Source organism: Aphelocoma coerulescens, chromosome 9 (assembly GCF_041296385.1).
Source record: "Aphelocoma coerulescens isolate FSJ_1873_10779 chromosome 9, UR_Acoe_1.0, whole genome shotgun sequence".
NCBI classification, from domain to species: domain Eukaryota; kingdom Metazoa; phylum Chordata; class Aves; order Passeriformes; family Corvidae; genus Aphelocoma; species Aphelocoma coerulescens.
In genome coordinates, this window is record NC_091023.1 from 8,649,807 (window position 1) to 8,668,052 (window position 18,246).

Genomic DNA, 18,246 nt, shown 5'->3' on the forward strand with positions numbered 1-18,246 from the left:
CCCCACTTGCAGTCCTGCAGGTATGAGCCCCTCTCCTGCCCTGCAGCATGGGACCCACTGGGTTCCACAGCCCTTCTTCCCTCCTGCTTATGGGAACTGGAGGGAAAGACCTCACCTCCTCCAGGGTGAAAATGTTCATTTCAGCACTTAGGAATAAAACCCATCTCTTTTTTTTCAACTTTTATCTAAAACTGCTGCATAAATCCTAGTCAAACTCAAAAATAATTTCAGAATGATTGGTATTACACTGCTTCGGGAATTATTTTCTGGAAAAAAAATTAAATTAAAAATTAACAATTCCCCTCTAAATAAAACAGTCCTGTATTCTCGTCCTGGCTATGCCACAAGCTTTTTTGTCTGCTTAGTTATTCAAATTCTTTTTGCCTGACTTGTCTTATTGTTCAGACACTGATCATGATGCTGCTGGTCTCTAAGGGTGCTACAAAGCTGCATCACTAATATCAGGGGTCTTTGAGACTTCTGTATGGAAAGATAGCATGGAAATGAAAAAATTAAGATTTTGCACTGAGCAGCAATAATGTCTTTTACTCCTTTGACAATAAGACAGGGAGAAGAATCAAATACACATATAGTTCCAGATAAAAGAAATTGAGAAAAAAATGCTTTAAAGAGCATATATACTCTATAAGGAGTATTGCTGGTTATCATAAACATTGAAATTTTCCTGCTGTCCTAAACTATCATTCCATCAAGCTTTTAACGTCTGCTGTAGAAATTTAAACATTTATTTTGTGATAACTTTACGTTTGGTGACAACAAGCTACAATCTCAATCATTTAAAATGAGAATTTAACTTAGATTTAACCAGACATATACATGAGAAGTGATTGCTATGTTTGTTAACAGAGGCCCCATCTAGCAGCTCTACCATCAGAGCATGCAAAAATCTGCAGTAGAGGAACCACGATGTTGTGCAGAGCTCTCTGAACCGCCTGTAAGAAGTCATTCAGGCTATGAATATTGATGCTTCTTCTTTTTTTCAGATCAATCACCAACAGATTGCATTTTTCCCCCAAAGGTTGACCCACCCATTCTTCTGGGGTGGATGGTGCCCTCGATTGACCACATTTCTCATAGAAGGTCATGGATAACAGCCTGACGTCAATCTCCAAAGGCACTGGACTACCTCCATAAATGTCAGTCTGGGAAGGCAGCAGGGATGGAGCAGGGCTTGCACATTAGCACATGGTTGAGCTGATGCAGGTGCTCATAACTTATTGCAGATGGAGATATAAATTGCTGACATCTCTCCCAGGACCACAGCATTAAGTATGTATGCGCAATACCATATGTAAGAGTTTGAAGCCACAATCACTTCCTCAGGAGAAGCATCATTTAGGGAACTGAAGGGTGGAATTTTTCTTTCATCTGGAGGAAAAGGGCCCAAAGGAAAACAGTGATGAGATGTTTGTTTATCATTTTTAAATGAGCCTCTAGAAAAGAAGACAAATGCTGAAACACTTTTGTCCTGGAAAGGAGAGACATTGTGGTCTTTATTTTTATCGCTTAGCAAGCCAATGGCACGAATACAGTAAGGGAACTTCACCCTGCACCAAGACAATACAGGGGTTGTAGGAGAAGGAAATGTGTCTCTTGCCCATTGTTTAATTGAGGGAGAAATTTGGTGGGTTCTACAAGGGCCTAAGTTAAAATGTCATCTATTTAAATTGCAACTGTGCCCTTCCAGTTTGAAATGTAACAGACTTCATGAGCTTCATATGTTAAATTCAGGAAAATAACCACCCATGGCTTCAATCTATGATCTCAGGGAAGACATTACAGGAAACTGTGAACATGGGCACATCCTTGTGTGACTGTGGGAATCAGTATAGACCCCCTTAACCCTCCAAATAGTAAATAATGACGAAAGTGTTCAGCTAAGCTGGAAATAGAGAATTTACGCAGCTGTTTGTGATTTAGGAATGTAGCAGTCCTACAAGAAAGATCACCAAATTGTCCATTCAGCTGCCCCCTGTACCCTCTGACTGTATCCTGCCTCCCAAACCATGCTGAGTTCTCCAGACACCATCCCACATCCACAAAGATTAAATCTGCTTTTCTAGGCTAGGGAGCCTCTGTAGCATCACAGGGGTAATGCTTGGATTTGATGCAAGAGCAATGGAAGTTGTTCTACAGTTAACAAATATATTGCTATTTAATCCGCCAAACATCGTAAACACTAGTGCAAATATTTTAATAAGCTACTGTGTAGTCATTAAATATTGAAATCTGTTCTTAATTAAGTGCTTCATTTGACATAATAATCCTCATTCTCAATGCAAGATTTAGCCGTGTTCCAACACAAGGGCAGCAGCATGACACGATGTGTTGGACCATCTGTGTTTACAATCACTGACTTTTCTAATGTATATATGAAAATGAGGTCAAGCCTGGAACAGGTTGCTTTATTTAGCTGGAAGATAGCTCAGGCTGTTAGTAGACACCAAATCCATGACTTTTCAGCAGTCTGACCAATTACAGAAATGAACTGCTCTGTTGAAATAACACTTCTGAAAGTTTTTCACATTTCTTGGAAAATGACGCAGTGCTGCAGAAGTACTTAAATATGTCCAATTTCTTTGCTGCTACAAGTACCTGTGGCAATATGTGTGCTGAAGATTAGAGGAAAATACAGCAGCCATGGTTTTCAGGATTTTATAAATTCTAAACCATGTCACCCATTGACTTTCCCCCCTTTGTTCAATAGAGCTGTACCTTTTAGCAGAATTTAGACAATGTGCAATTTTACTTTAAAATTACATTTCCAGGCCCATTCAACTTTTAATATCCTCTTATTATTTTTAAACACAAGGATAATTACTGACAGATTAATGGAAGATGATACTCAGCTATGCAGTCATTACCAAAAAAGAATTATACCATCCTAGGTTTTACTTAGTTTGCATTAGTAAGGATATCACTACTGAAAGAAGCCAAGCCTGTGGATGAAGGAGAGGTTTGGCATGGGAAGAGAAGGAGGACAAAGACATCAGAGCACTGTGGAGAAGTGTTCATGCTAATACCTCCAACAAAACAAAGCCACTCCTTGTGAGAACTGCAGCCACAACCACCAGCAGGCTGTGGGAATTCATATGGAAGGCAGGAGCTCTCTCAGTTTCCCCTGGACTCAAAGCACACTGGAAAAATTGTACAGTCTGAGAGATCACTTCCTGCAAACGTACATGTGTTGCCCACCTCTACAACCCTTCAGCTAAGGGCAATAAACCTCTCACAAGAACAGCAAATTAAATTGGGAGAGTAGTTTACAGTGCTTCCAAGATACACATCCCCACACTGCCCAAGAGCTGCATTTCATGCTGGGCTAAGAGGCACCAAGCACTGGGCTTCTGAAACCCAGCATATGAAATACAGAGGTGGGTTGCTATTTGCTCACAATGTTTGGTGTTTTTTCCTAAAATCACCAGTGCCCTATATAATAATTTGGCATTCTTTTAGAAAAACAGTCGTGCCCTTAGCTTTCAAATTAAAAAAAAAAAAAAAAAAGGCAAAAACAACAAACAAACAAAAAAACTATACTAGCTTGTGTAGCCAGATGGCAAATAAAATTTTAAGAAAGCAACTGAAATGCATTTATAATCTCTAAATATATTGGGCTTGAGTTTTTTATCACTGTGGCTGGCAAAGCACTAACTCCTATAAATGTATGAAAGGTTGGGATATCCAGGAGGGTGAAGAATTATCTACAGCGACTCCTAAAGTTATAACCAGCAAAAGCTGCATTAAATCAAGGTAAGAATACTTAGAAAAATAATGCCAAAAAGTGAAAGATTGCAGACATCATTCTTAGTCACCATTTTTCTTTTCTTCTTCCTATGCCTTTGATCTAGAGAGAGGCAATAAAAGTAATATGAGCTATGAAAGGAAAATCATATAAAAGGGAGGCTTCAGAGGCCCATTAAACACAATCAGTTACAGGGAATGAAGGACAATACACGAGAAAAGAAAAAAAAATTCCCTTTTAATTTTTAATCATGACTTTTTAAAATAATTTTAGGCTAGTTTCTTCGGAACAACTGTGGTTTCCTGGAATATGTTTGCCATTTATAGACCTTGCTATACATTCTATCTCAATGTACTTTAATACTGCACAAAGACTTTTTCCAAGCAATTTCTAGCCCATCAACTACTTGTTCCAAACTAGTAATTACAAAAAGTCTTTTTGCATTGCTTTGCATTGAACTTCTGACAGTGAAAGATAAAGAAGGAAGTACTTGACAATAGATCCTCAAACTATTGTTTTAAAGTGACCAGGCAGAGATGAATTTGCTTAACTGACAGCACAAATAATCAAAGTAATGATTTATAGGAAAGGTGCTCTACAGATGGCAACCAACTTTCCCACTGGAGAAAAGCAAATATTTTCCATTAAAAAAAAAATAGAAGAAAATGTTTAATCCAACAGCCTCGACTATGTTCACTAACAAGACACCTTAAAATAGAGCATTCAAAGCAATCATTTATGTGCAATACTCCTAGCTTTAGGAAGTAATATAATCTGCAAATGTAAAGACATCTTTCTAATACCAGTATGTGTTCAAGAGACTGATATATTGGTCTAAAAAATATGATTTATCATCACAATCATTCCCTTCCTATAAATGCTCAGTAGTACCACATGTATTGTTGAATATGGTTTCTGAAATTCCAGTACCTCTCTTGTAATTAGCAGTCTGTAACAGCCACCTTTGTCCACATCCATAACAACTACATGAGAAAACATCCTTGGTGCAAGAGAATTTTGAAACTTATTTGAGAGGAATTAATAGAGGAGAAAAACAGATATGGAGATTCTGATGTGGAACTGACCCTGCAGATCTGAAATAAAAAAAATAAAAAAAATAAAAAAAAAAGAGTTGCTGAGAGTCACCTTTCTCATCTTCAAATGTTTTTATCCATTAGAAAAAATGTAATTTAAAAATAAATACAGGCACGCACATTGGTAATAAGCTGATCACTATAAGCACTTAATCTATAGGACAGAGTGTAAACATGCCTCCTGTTGAATTGCAGAGCTTCTCCTTAAAGAAAAAAATGTGGTGCGTGGACCTACCACTAAAATATTAATTTTCTTAAACAGTAAAAGCACTAAGGTTTTACCCATTCATTTGCTCATTTTCATATGCTACATTTAATTACAATGGAACTTGAACCACTTATTAGTTTCTGTTGGATATGACCAGTATGGGAATTCCCAAGAAGTGCCTGAATAAAAATATTCAGTTCAATATTCATGTTCAACAGAGTGCAAAGCACATCCACACATAGCTTCTCTTCCTTTGTGAGCTGTCACAACCGCTGTAGGAGAGTCTGTGGGAGCACTTCATCCACACATCAACAAAAAGAAACTGAAGTGGGAACTGCTGAAGTGAAATCAGGAGCTAAAAGCCACTTGTTGTTATTCCCTCCACTCTACAGTACAACACAATTATATCATAGACACAGTTAATTTCAGGCATCCCAGGTACAGAGTGGCTATCAAATCACATTCACACCAAGTACTAAATTATACAAGGAGAAGCCTCGGCACTTTCAATGGCATCATTAGTTGGATAAATGCTGCTTAATACAAGCATTACTATTCAAATCTCCCTATAATTCCTCAAATGAGAAGTGATCACTTCAGGTACTTACTTGAAGCAAAAGTTATTATGGTAGGCTGTTAGTATTGCTAACACCATCACTGAATATATACATATCACTTAATCAAAAAAAAAGTATATGTACAGCACGAATCTGTCATTTATTTGTTCTAAGTGGTCTTTAAAATTCTCATTCAAAAGACAATTTCCAAACATTTGGATCTACCTTTGTGATAAATATTTTGAAAAGTGGAGATCTACATCTAGAACCTGAACTTTTATTTAGCGAACCTAATGAGACTGTTGTCAAAAATGTTAATGGCAGAAGAATCTGCTTTTTATAATGCATTGTCACACAAGCATTCTTAAGGAAGGATTGTGTTCCTAGGGACTGAAACTTCAGCTGCAGCAGCATACTGCTCATGTCTGAACTCTGAGATTGCTTCCCTATTCCTCCCCTGAGAGTTCCATGGATTTGGTTCAAGCACCATTGAACGTGATGCCGTATTAATTGCCCTGGAGGGTAGCAAGGCCTTTGAACTGTGGCTGTGAGTGATATTTTGCTGTAAGACATGTGTCAGCACTTGCCTGGTTAACTCTAGGGCTAGGTTGTACAGCATACTGGGACCAAGTATCTGGAAAACTACTTTGCATCCTGATCTTACATCTGTTTTCTATCATGCTGTGAGATTGACTGGCCATTCTATCAGAGAAGCATCATTCTGGAATAGACAGTCTAAGTAAAAATATTGTACTGTCAAAGAGTATTAAGGACATGCCATCATCTCTTGTAGTTCATAAAACCATCTGGCAGAAGGAGACTAAAGTAATATAGCAGTTGATGTGCTGTCCTTTCCCCTGTGAGAGGGACAGTCTGGGCCCAGCTTGGTCCAGGAGAAACTAAAGTTCAAACACTTCCACAATCCCACTTGTCCCTGTTTGTGGGTATAAATTTTCTGTCACACATATCCCGATCACACAATCATCCCTCACGTAATCCATTACCATCAGCATGAGAACATCACCAAGAGGTCACAGCAGAGCTAGAGCAAGGCAGTCATGGACATGCTCAAAAGCAGGAATTGTAGGAGTATGAGGGATTTTCAACAAAGGAGAACCATTTTCATGGCTAGAGGCATGTATGGAGGATAGAGGGAGTTTAACTGGTTGGTTTAGCCAGGCTTCCACATTCAGTCAATTTCCACGTTCAGTGCCAAAATAATTTTTTCTATTTTCTCTACCTTTTCCTTCCTATTTTGCTCCATCTATGCTTTTCCTTATTGCTGGCCCCAGCCCCCCACCCCTTTCCCTTCACTTCCTGTCTGGTTTAGTCTATTAGTAATTCTCTGACAAAACAGGGGACTAAACTTGCCACTGTTATCAAACAAAACCTCTTTCTCTTTCCACAAAAGAACATAAGCTGTACCTTATTCTGATAATAATGTCTGCTAACAATAATGTTCAGTAGTAATAATTAAACTCTTTAGGAAGCTTACCTGGCACTCAAGTGAAAAAAGTAACCATAAATTTACAAGATGTGATGAAAATGGCATAATGTACAAAGCTACATACTGACCTGTAAAAGAGAAATTTATTATATTATTTCTTGCATAAAATAGTAAACCTACCCTAGTAATTTATTTGATATTCTAAAATATCAATTAAAAGAAAAAGTCATAGTACTTATACTAAATATTAAAACATATGCTTTTTTCTTTTTTTTCTGTTACCTCTTTAACCCACCATAACAGAATATTTAGGAGAAAGAGATGTTGCTATCTGAAGCTGAAAATTTAACAAGGATGTCAACTTATGATTAAAAAGAGAAATTTTTTTAAATGCAAGATGAAGTATTTCAGATTTCACAGTCTGATAGAGTGACAAAAAAAGTACAGAGTACAGCCACAGTCTTTTGATCTAGGAGAAAGAGTTGTCCTTCATGTTGCTGGTAATATGACCTAATGGCAGGATAAAATTGCTCAAACACCTGCAGCTTCAACCAGTGGAGAGATGTGTAACTTCTCAGGATTTTATTCACTATGAGGATGCAATTGTACTCCATGAAACAGTACAATAATTTGGGTACAATCTTCAGTGGAAGGAGAAAATATCTCAGACACTTATAGTTGATGATTAAAAAGGTAAATTATAATCCCTTCCTAAGTAAAATGTCTTAAAGCCAACACTCACCTACCTTGCTATGGCCCAGTGAAATTATTGAAGCTGATGGAGAAAACTCCTATTAAAGCCAATGTTGCAGCAGAAGAGGTAATAAACTCCTTAAGAGGCGCAAGGGGTTCGTAACACAGGACACTCAGTGCCATTGCACTTCCTCTCTTGATCCAGATCCCCAGCTGGTGAGGTATTATCATATATCACAACTCATCTGTTGACTTCCAGAGTCCATCTGTATGTGTAAGAAGTACTTTTTCATGTCCTAAGATGTTACCTTGTATTTAGTTTCAAAGGAAAAAGAGCCTCGCTAGAAGTCTCTAAATCTGAACTGTCAAACAAGAAAGTTTCTGCACTAAGTAGGAGAATAGTTTGTAGGGATTTATCAAGATAGCCCATCAGATTGACACTTGACATGTAAATTGAACAGCAAATCTGACAGCTCAAATATTAGTGCATCCGCCTAGCTCTGTCTTACAGTTACTCCTGCAGTAGGCTTTTTGAAAGCACTCTTAGTATCCATTTCCAACCTGGCTGATTTTTAAGGCTAGCATCATATCAACTCAGTTTATTTAGAACTAGCTTTTTAAAGACAGCTCAGTCTGTGATTATTAATTACTGATTCAAGTGACAAGTCTTATTTGGTATTTGTATTCCTCATTAGCTTTTAATCAGATGAAAAAAAAAAATCCTCACCACACAGAATATATTTGATCATTTCAATTGAAAGCACTATCATGCTTGTAGGCCAAAGGATTACACTGAACTATCCCTCTCTTGTGTTTGCTTGCTCTGCAGGACGTGTTTTCTCCCCACAATTACCTGATATCCAAAGGAGCAGCGAGTTAAGACTTCCAAGTCCAAGTGCAATACTTGCATCCATTCAAAAGAAACAGTTCTGCTGTACTGCAAACAACAGAAGGGGTCCTTGCAAAGCACTGAGGCTGTTTACACCTTTGTGTGCTGTAAGCTGGGGACTGCAAAAACAGAGATCCTGGCATCCTCCTGGGTGCTGAGAAGCTTCACTTCTAGCTGGGATCTGCAAGAGCTCCTTGCAGGACCAGCTCTGCATTTTGCAGAGTAGATCAGAGGAGATGGGATTTCTGAGCTGCCCATGGTCTGGATATCTCTGAGCTCTGTTTTTGTTTCAAGAGTCCTTTAAAATAGTCAGGATTAATGTTCTCTGGGAAGAATGGAAACAGCACTACTCTTAAATATCCCATGTAAATTATATGCCATAGCAAATTGTCGGCTGAGGGAAGATACAAAATGGAGCATATAAGTATTCTGCTGAATAGGAATGACTCTGGCCTTCTTTAAGAATAGTATTTGTATTTATCATCTGACTGGACAGAAGAAATGTAACTACCACCTTCTTTCCCCAGAACAGGTCTTGAGTGCTGTCTTTAAAAACAATTTGACACCTATCTCAGACTCATTCTTTCGTTTTTCAAATGCAATTTCATAGAATCATCATCCAGTAGTCATTCAAGAGATGCAATGATAAGTAAAAATAGCTCCCACTAATCTCACTAATAACTCTAAAGTCTCTTCCAACCCAAGTTGTTCCTTTGATTCTATGATTCTAATTGCATGAGACCTTTATTTTCAAGTTTCCTGTTTCTTTATTTATTTCAGTTCTCTGACTCATTTCATATCCAGGCCAGACATTATCATAAAAAATATATCGTCTTTGAGTTTAGAAATAATCTCCCTCCCCAGTCCTCCAGGTTATTTACCAAAGTACCCCAACTGTTCCTTAAGAGATCTTCCTATCTAAACCAAAGAAATGTAGATAGAAACAAGAAAATTAATTTCTTGCAAATTCTATTTTGGTTTACCTTAAAATAACTGGAAGATACATGAAGAGATGATGCTCATGTAGAGAACAATATTTTAGGGGATCACTAAATCTTTTGGACATAATCTAATGCCAGGAAACAGAACAACAGCAGAAAAAGATTTTAGGAATGCTGAAAAACCAACAGGCCACTGAAAACCTGCAGCCACAGAGCAAAGTCTGGCAGATCAGTGTGATCTAGCTCAGGCCAAGCACAAGTCCTCAGAAACAGTAATAGTGAGACACTAAATTTACTAACTTATTTGTGACCAAAAAATTAAGTCAATGGTATCGTAATTATGGCCACAAGCTCATCTGTTTCATGTATAAGAACCTCACCCATTCAATAAAAAAGATAGATTGCAACTATTAGCTAGCACTTTTCTCAGAGAGGGGAATATCATTTCCTCTTTTCCAGAATAAATATTGGTCATTCTAAAAATACAATTTAGATATTCACAAAATAAATGTAATTTTGATCTGCTGCAGATACAATCTCCCAGTTACAGCAAATGTTAGCTTCTGTCTTTTAGATCGAGCTTCTGATCTTCCTAAACTAAGATTTCAATGTAGTTGGACTCCAAATATTATGTCACATCTGCTGCTTGCCTTCTCTCACACCTTAACCATGTTTCTATCCAGTCTGCTTACTCACCTGTTTTTTTTTACAGGAGCTTTCTTTTGCTGGTTGAGTAAATACAAGTATTTATCTGGCAGGGCCAAACTGGCTGTGAATTTTCATTCCAGTTAATTCCATTTAATCTCTCTTAAAGGAAGAAAGTTAGGTAGCAAACTTTACCTCTTACCTCTAAGGAAAACGTCGGGGGGGGGAAGTATCTCCACCTTTTCAGTTATGGTTGATTGAGTCCCCCTTCCCACCATGGTCATGGGGAAAGGCACTGCCTTCCTGTGTCTCCAGAACATACGGCCGACAGGAGGGCCATAACTGCTCATTGCAGACAGGCAGCAGGCACTGCCTAGAAGACAGAGAAAGGAAAAGGTAGTAGCAGGAGCCCCAAATATCAGCCAGGGAAACAAAATATGGCAACCAAGTTGAAGGCCCTGGGATCATTATTTAGAAGAACCCAATTTCTAAGGTAAGTATAAATATAAAATAATTAGCATGTTATAAAAACTGCTGGCAAGAATGAGGTACACTTTAAATTATTTGGCTGGATTAGCAGATAGGGATAGAATGCTATTAATAAATATTTTTTTGTGATGATATGGTAAATTCTGATGACAGTGGCAAATATCCTTGAAAAATTACTCTTTTTGTTTCAATATCAGTATTTGAAAGAGATGATCTGTGTTTTGCTACCTCCTGCCAGGCAGTCCAGCAAGGCCCAGGGAAATATTATAGGTCTCTTGCAAAAGTCAGACTATTCCAGTTTGAAAGAGGAAAAAAAAAAAAAAAAACAACTTGAATTTCAGGGTTTACATTATTTTGTGTGTGTACTTCCAACCTATTGAGAAGTAGCACCAGATTCTGGGCTAAAGGTTCCCAACAACCTTCAGAAAGTGTCCTAATGAAAATATTTGAAGCCCATCCTACCTTAAAACTTGCCATCACTGAATGTCACAGAAAGGTAATCCCATACCCATTTATCTTATTTTGATATAAATCAAAATTTATAGTTTGAATATAAATACTTTAGGCAACTGGGACACTGAAGCAAATTTAACTGATAGGACATTTCTCATGCTTTATACTGATCTTGTAGTGCCTGTGACTCAGAAGCATCAAATGACTGTTTTTCTATTCAATCAAGCACCATATCTTTTCCTGCTTGAGGTGGTACACAAGAGAGTTTAGGAACATTTCACAGGCACCCACTACTGTCTTCATCTCAACTATTATATATTCTGGTAGAAAGACAAGTACTTCTTTTCACCACAATTTCTGCTTTTTAGCAGTCCTTTTAAAACAAGATAGTCAGGGATCTCGGGAAGAACCTGCAACTTTCAGATGATCCCAATCCATTTTAGCATAATGCTCAAGCATGTACCTTAGGAGTCAGTCCTGAGGGTTTCTGTGCTTCCTTTGGGTACCAAGGCACAGCAGAAATCAAGGATGGATCTCCTCTGCCGCCAGGGCAATGTCTGTATGGGCCCTACAGATCCTGAGAATGTCTGAAGGAAACATCCCCTTTGCAAATGGATGAGCTCTGTAAGATGCACTCATGCTGTAGCTGACTTTGAAATTCTCAGTGGGGGTTGGTAACTGCAGAAACACAAGAATTTATAAAGTCAAACTCATTTGCTGCTTATTATTCTCATTTTCAGAGGTTCAGTATAGCAATGCATTCACTTCAATACCGCACACCTGAAAAATAAACACAATAAAATGAACACAATCCTTCTAAAGTTGAAAATTATATTACTTCATCCTTCTGTTCTTTTTGCTTTCAGCCTGAAGCAAATGCAAGAAAAAGACCATTTTCCCAAGCAGTAGCAGAAATTTCAGAGGGAAGTTGATTTCACAGGGCTTCTAGAATGTATCTCACTGCCATTCTAAACTTCAAGATTTATGTGTATAAACTGTTTTAAAAGCTGATCCAGTCCCTCTCATAGAAGCAAGAATATTAGCTAATAGATTGGTCTGAGCTGGAGATACCTGTACATTCAATTTATAATTTGTAAAATCTTGTACCTATTCTTTGTATCCAAGGTATATTGATAAGTGAGCCCACTACAAATGCCCATTATTACAGCATATATAAACTGCCTCTACTTAAAGGGCAAGGGTTCACATTGCCTGACAAATTACTGCCTTACCAGTAGAAATCTCTATGAAACAAGGATTTTTACTGAATTCACCTTCAGGTGATGCAGGTTAAAGTAGGTCTACAGTGTATGCTGTGGGCAAATGCAAGCTTTGCCTCACCTGTGCTGCAAGGCAAAAGCCATAAATTAGCCACTGATTAGGTACAATTAGTAGAGCCTGACTGCTTTGCCTAATATATTAACTTATGTCTGGTCTATTCCAAAATACAGGTACTTGGTCTGAAGCTGACTCATGTCCCACAGCACACAAACAGGGACAGAAAAAATGATGTGCTGTATATTTGAGATACATAAACACCCTTAAAGGGCAGCTGTCTAACAAGCTGAAGAGACTACCAGAGTAGGAAACTTGATTGCAGTGCAAGAAAATAATGATGAAATTAATATCTGGGAAGAGGCTTTCTCATTTATCAATCAACATGTGTTGATATCAGATATGAAAATTTAACTAGTGATGACGAGACACTCAAAATGAGCGTTTCTTGAAAGGAATTAAATCACAGGTTATCAAGATAATGAATTAGGACAAGTTTTACAGTCAACTCAATAACTTAGATACAAAACTCTTTACAGCAATGTCTTGGAAAAAATCTCTCAAACTTCCCTTATGCCGTATATTCCTGAGCTAACAGATACACAGTCAAATGTCTGGATCCAGGAATGAGATTGAGGCAAGTACAGAATTCATTTTGTGAGGATCTAAGAGTAGAATTGGTACTTGAAATGGAAAGAGAAAATGTTTTTAAAACTATCTTTCTGAGTTTGGAGCACTGCTTATGAAAGTTGTGATGTCCTTCACTTTGACTTTCTCTCTTACCAAAAGTACATTACTTATGATCAAATGTCAGATTGACATATCTGAGTTGTGCTGATCTGCCAATATTACCAGCTTTTCTGATCTGATAAGATGTTCATTTCAAAAATACTTTACTTTATCAAAGAAAGATGAAGGTCTCCATGTCCTTTCACCATGTTATTTAACACTGAACATGCCCATGAATTCTTCAATATTGCTTCACTCTAAAGGCTGCTTTGCTCTCACGATACAAAGATACCACATTTTTAAAATAGAGATGTTGCTTATTTGGTGATTTTTTATTTTTAATAATTTCAACCTGGTTTTAAAATAAGAATGAAAATACCGGCTCACAGTAGTTCACTATGTTATTCCTCAAAACCTTTTCACATTGTATATATTTGCCAGCCAACTAATGATAATCCTGATGAAAGAACTTGGCATCTTAAATTGTCAATCTACTAGCTAATATACTAAAATTAAATTTTGACTAGGTTCAACTCACCAGTAAAAGGGTCACTCTGTTTTCCATCCAGTTTAAGCATACAGAAGAACATACTTTTTTCCCAGGGTAATATGATAAAGAAGCTCATCACAGAGAAGAGAGTCTAGAAGATTTATCTTAAAAAAAGAAAAAAAAAGGCATATCCTTGAAAAATATTAAATAAAACCTCTGGGAAATCTACATGCCTACACAGTGTGTGGTTTTGTTTCTCATAACTCAGAAGTAAAAGCCAGAGACAACAGAAAGATAAGTAATTTTAATAAAGACAGCTTTAGAAAGATCCCATTTCCTCAGCCTTGTTTGCAGCTGGTGCCCATCAGCAGAGCTCTATGGCAGCCAAAGGCAAGGAGTGTGCCAGCAGGAATCCAGCCCTAAACTCAACGGAGATGAGGTAGAATGAACCTGAGATGTGTAACATGGAGCTGAGCTTGTTTTTAGTGGCCCCACCTGTCTTTCCTACCAGCTCTCTGTTCACCAAAACCTTTGAGAAAACTACATCTCTACTCAAGAAACTAAACCAGATTTGATTAAAACCAAACAGGAACTCTGGAGTTATTGCAGGGTCTTGTTTACTTAACTCTGCTCCAAGCCAGGCTTTGTTAGCAGCACTCACCCAGCCTTCCTGGTGAATGCAAACCGAGAGCTGCTCTTGACAGGCACCGGGTGAAACCTGATCACAACCTGCTTGTGTCCCACCACATTCTGAATGCAACGTGGAATTTACAAGAGGCACATATAGAGTACAGACAAACTGTAAATAAACTGCTCTCTACCAGAAATTTCCACATCTCTAAGGTATGAGCAGCACCACGGCTCCTCTCTTAGCAGGAGGCAATCAACAGCCAGAGAGAAAATCCACAAAACATTTTAATCAATGGCATCAGGGCTAATCATTACTGCTGACTGCTTACTTTAAGTTTCTAAAGACAGGTGATATAATTTTCTGGAAAAGGCTGAGGGTGCAGGTGTTCAGAAAATGTGAATACATTTTAAATACATTCAAATATTCATAAATTTTAAATACGTAAATGCAGTCCAACAACATTACACTGCTAGGACATGAAGTGTATAATAAAGTATGACAAATACTTACAATGAAAACTCCTTCAGTTAAGATACTTATTTTTTATCAGCTTCTCTATTTTCTGTAAGAGCATATTAATCCTTGATTAATTTCCTTTCAATCATACCAAGTAATTACAACTTCCCTTTCAAAATTACTTTCCCATGACTATTTCAGTTGATTCAAGAAAAATTTTAGGTGTGCATTTTGGGGAAATATTTTGTGTTTCTGATTATTCATAGCAATGAAAAAAATCCCCAAATATCAGGATTAAAAAAAACAACACCACACAAATTCCTTGTTCTACTGGCTCTAATACTCAGAATTATTTACTATTGCAAAATATAGAACAGCAGCTTAAAAAGAAATTAATTTTTTTTATACCAAAGACATATTATGCCTTACTTTTTTTTCAAATTTCAGTGTTGCATTAAAAAGTTTAAAAGTGCTAAGGCTCTGCTGGCAGAAATCTTGTTATATTCCTTTCATATGTGAGGACTCATAACCAAAGGAGTGCTGCTTCACATAAAGCAATAAAATGTGAAGGACCTCATTCTAATATTAATTTGCCATTGTATCAAAAATTAATTACTATGTAATTAGAATGACAGAAAATGCAAATGGGATTTCTGAACACTAGCAACAGCTGTCTGAAATGACATTTATTTGAAAATGCTGAAAAAACAGAAATGCTCCTTCACAAACTATGTGGCATTGAATTTGTCAGCTCTCTATCAAAGCCTAGTGAAACCTCCGCTTCTTACATAGGACATAAAACAGATCAAATCATGAATATGCAGCCTGACTAACACAGCTCTTTGCCCCAACTCCTGCTAAGTAAGCAAGGACATGCAAGAATGCCAGCACTCATGACCCCCTCTGTGTTTGGAAATTATCAGAAATATCTTCCACAGGGAACCACAGAGCTAATGAAAACAAAAATGAATTGAACCTCAAGGATAATGATAGCTCAATGTCTAATTATCTGAGATGAATTTTTGATGACACCTCCTCCGGCCAGTTAGTTTGCCAGTCACCAAAGAGTGCTTTTGGCAAGGAGGGTTAAACAGAAGGCTGGAAAAATAACGAGAAAATAGGACTGCAAATGCCCCATTCTTAAGACACTTCTCTCTGTGGCAGAGGCAGGCTTTGTGGGAGAGAAGGGAATTAAGACAGGTTTAAACCAAGGTGAGAGAGAACAGGATCACCAGACTGGGAAGCCTCCCACAGCATCCAGGGCGAAACACAGTCTGAGGTGAGAGCTGCAGCCTCTCCTCATGACCCAGAGCACAGGGCCACAGAGCTGCTGCTCCTGCTCTGCCCAAGGGCTGGGGACAATGCCCCAAGAGCCCACTGCTCCTGGGTACACCTTGACTGGGAACTGTGCTCCCGGCACGGCCTCAGGGCTCTGTCCATCACGGGATGTCCATCCCTGTCCCACTACCCATGACACTGCTCTCAGAAAAAGATAAAAGGAAATCGTCTTGGCTGCTGGTCAGCAATAAAATAAAAAGTAGTGGTAAAACAGTAGAAACTAGACATATGAAAGACCTTGCACTTAGCACATATAAATCAGCATAGCTCCATTAAATTCGTCCTTAACAATCCCAAATGCCAGCGCTAACATCAGTCAGAATCTAACTTGTACTGCCCTCCCAGGCATTCAGGACACCATGTGGCAATAGCATTAGTTCACTTTTAGAAACATTCTCCTAGTGCTGGAGAAATAGCTGGAAAAAAGTGAAAAGGCAACTGCTGGAAAAGACTGATAGAACTTTCACTTACTTGGATTTAGAAACCTGACTGGTGTAGAACAGCTCTTGTGCTCTAAAGAACACACCTCTGCAAACCATTACACTTGTGTGGGAAGCTGGAAGAATGGGGAAAGACAGGCAAACAGGAAAAAAAACCCAGATATATTTTTCTTGACTTTTCTTCTTCCTTGTTGAATTTTACGAGTTTGCAACAAGCAAAGGCCGGGTTTTTGATCTAGAGCCAGATAGACAATCTTTTTAACCAGAGCCAGCATTCACCATAATGAAAAAATATCCAGCAGAACCTTGTATCTTGTCATTTTCAATAATCCTACTGTATCCTACCAGGATTATTATTTCCTAGGCCATAGATTTGTTCTCACCCAGTAACCCACCACCTGCTGATTCCCACTATTTCTGAAGCCTGTCACAGACAGATTTAGTTACAATTTTATTTCCCTATTCCATGAAGCAGAAGTAGTATTTCCTACCTGCACAATGAATTTCTCATTCTTTCTGAGAAGCTACTGAGACATCTGGTAGCTCAGTGAGATGTGTATTTTAGACTTTTCATTAGCAGATGAAAGCAGTGCAGCAGAGGAGATGAATATAGGAGATAAAGCTGAGAACACACTAAAACAAGCCTAGAGAACATCTGAGTATAACCTGTTTCCCTGTGCTGGAGAACATAAACAAATCAGTTGTGTTAGATTTAGACTTGCTTGACTTCAAATGAATTTCTGCAATACCATCTTACTTATATTGACATTTCATAGTGTTTGAGATGCTATTCACATTTTGTGCACTAGACGTAACCAGAGAATTCACCTTCAATTCATGGAGCTGGTTATTCATTTGGGAAGCCAAGGTGAGCCAGGGTAGCCAGTGTCGCCTTAAGACCCTTAAAGCTTACTGAACAAGCACTGCAACACCAAAATAGCTCCAGAGACTGCCTCTTCTATTTGGAATTGGCTGAACTGACTGCAGCCACCACCTGTATCAGAAGAAATCAGTGTTGCTCTGTACTACGTATTTTTATCAGCCATCTTATGCCTCATAGGCTGGCCATGTATTTTGGCCCTATAATATCAAATAATACAAAAATTTAGGTTGGAAGAGGCTCTGAAGGCCAACATCTTCCTCAAAGCAGAACTAACTTCAGTGTTAGATTGCTCAGGACTTAGTGCAGGTGAGTTAAGAACAGCTCCAAGCATGGTGGTTGAACAGTCTGACAAGGCTCTGTCCCAGGTTTGACCACCCTCATTATAAAAAACCAAATTTTTCTTATGGCCATCCTTAAGAAATAAGCTAGTGACAGCAAGACCTTAAAAAGAAAAACAAACCATGTCAAAAGTTTTGAATAATTTCATGATATATAGTAAAGGCTCTGTTTGTAAGTGGCGTCAGTAGAATGACTTCAGGGTTAGTTTATGTTTGCCCTGCTGGAACTGAGCACAAACACAATAATTGTGGCAAGTTCACGCTCAAGTGTTCATTGAACAGCACTAATGTGTGGTCACCATTCTCCCATTCTCAGCTGGGCCATCCCACACTTCTCTTCAATGCAGTTGCAACTCAAAATATTCTTGTTATAGTTTCACCAAGATTCTACTGCTCAGTTTTCCACATTTTAGAAATTATTTTCCCTCTTCCGGACATGGGCGTATGCTAGCTTTCCTCAGGCAGCAGGCAACAACTGGATACCATT

The 18,246-nt window shown here is 38.1% G+C and overlaps 1 long non-coding RNA gene across 2 annotated transcripts in view; it reads right to left on the bottom strand.

Moving 5' to 3' along the window:
* Positions 1-569: 569 nt before the first annotated feature.
* LOC138114799 (uncharacterized) overlaps positions 570-18,246 on the bottom strand; it is a 48,436-nt gene continuing 30,759 nt past the window's right edge. Inside the window, exons 2-6 of one of the 2 annotated variants that reach the window (XR_011152814.1) lie at positions 13,722-13,837; positions 11,643-11,857; positions 10,440-10,610; positions 7,118-7,197; positions 570-1,389 (exon numbers count right to left, since the gene is read on the bottom strand). This is a non-coding gene — a long non-coding RNA (uncharacterized lncRNA). The remainder of the gene's footprint in view (positions 1,390-7,117; positions 7,198-10,439; positions 10,611-11,642; positions 11,858-13,721; positions 13,838-18,246) is intronic. The other variant, XR_011152816.1, reaches the window with a different exon arrangement.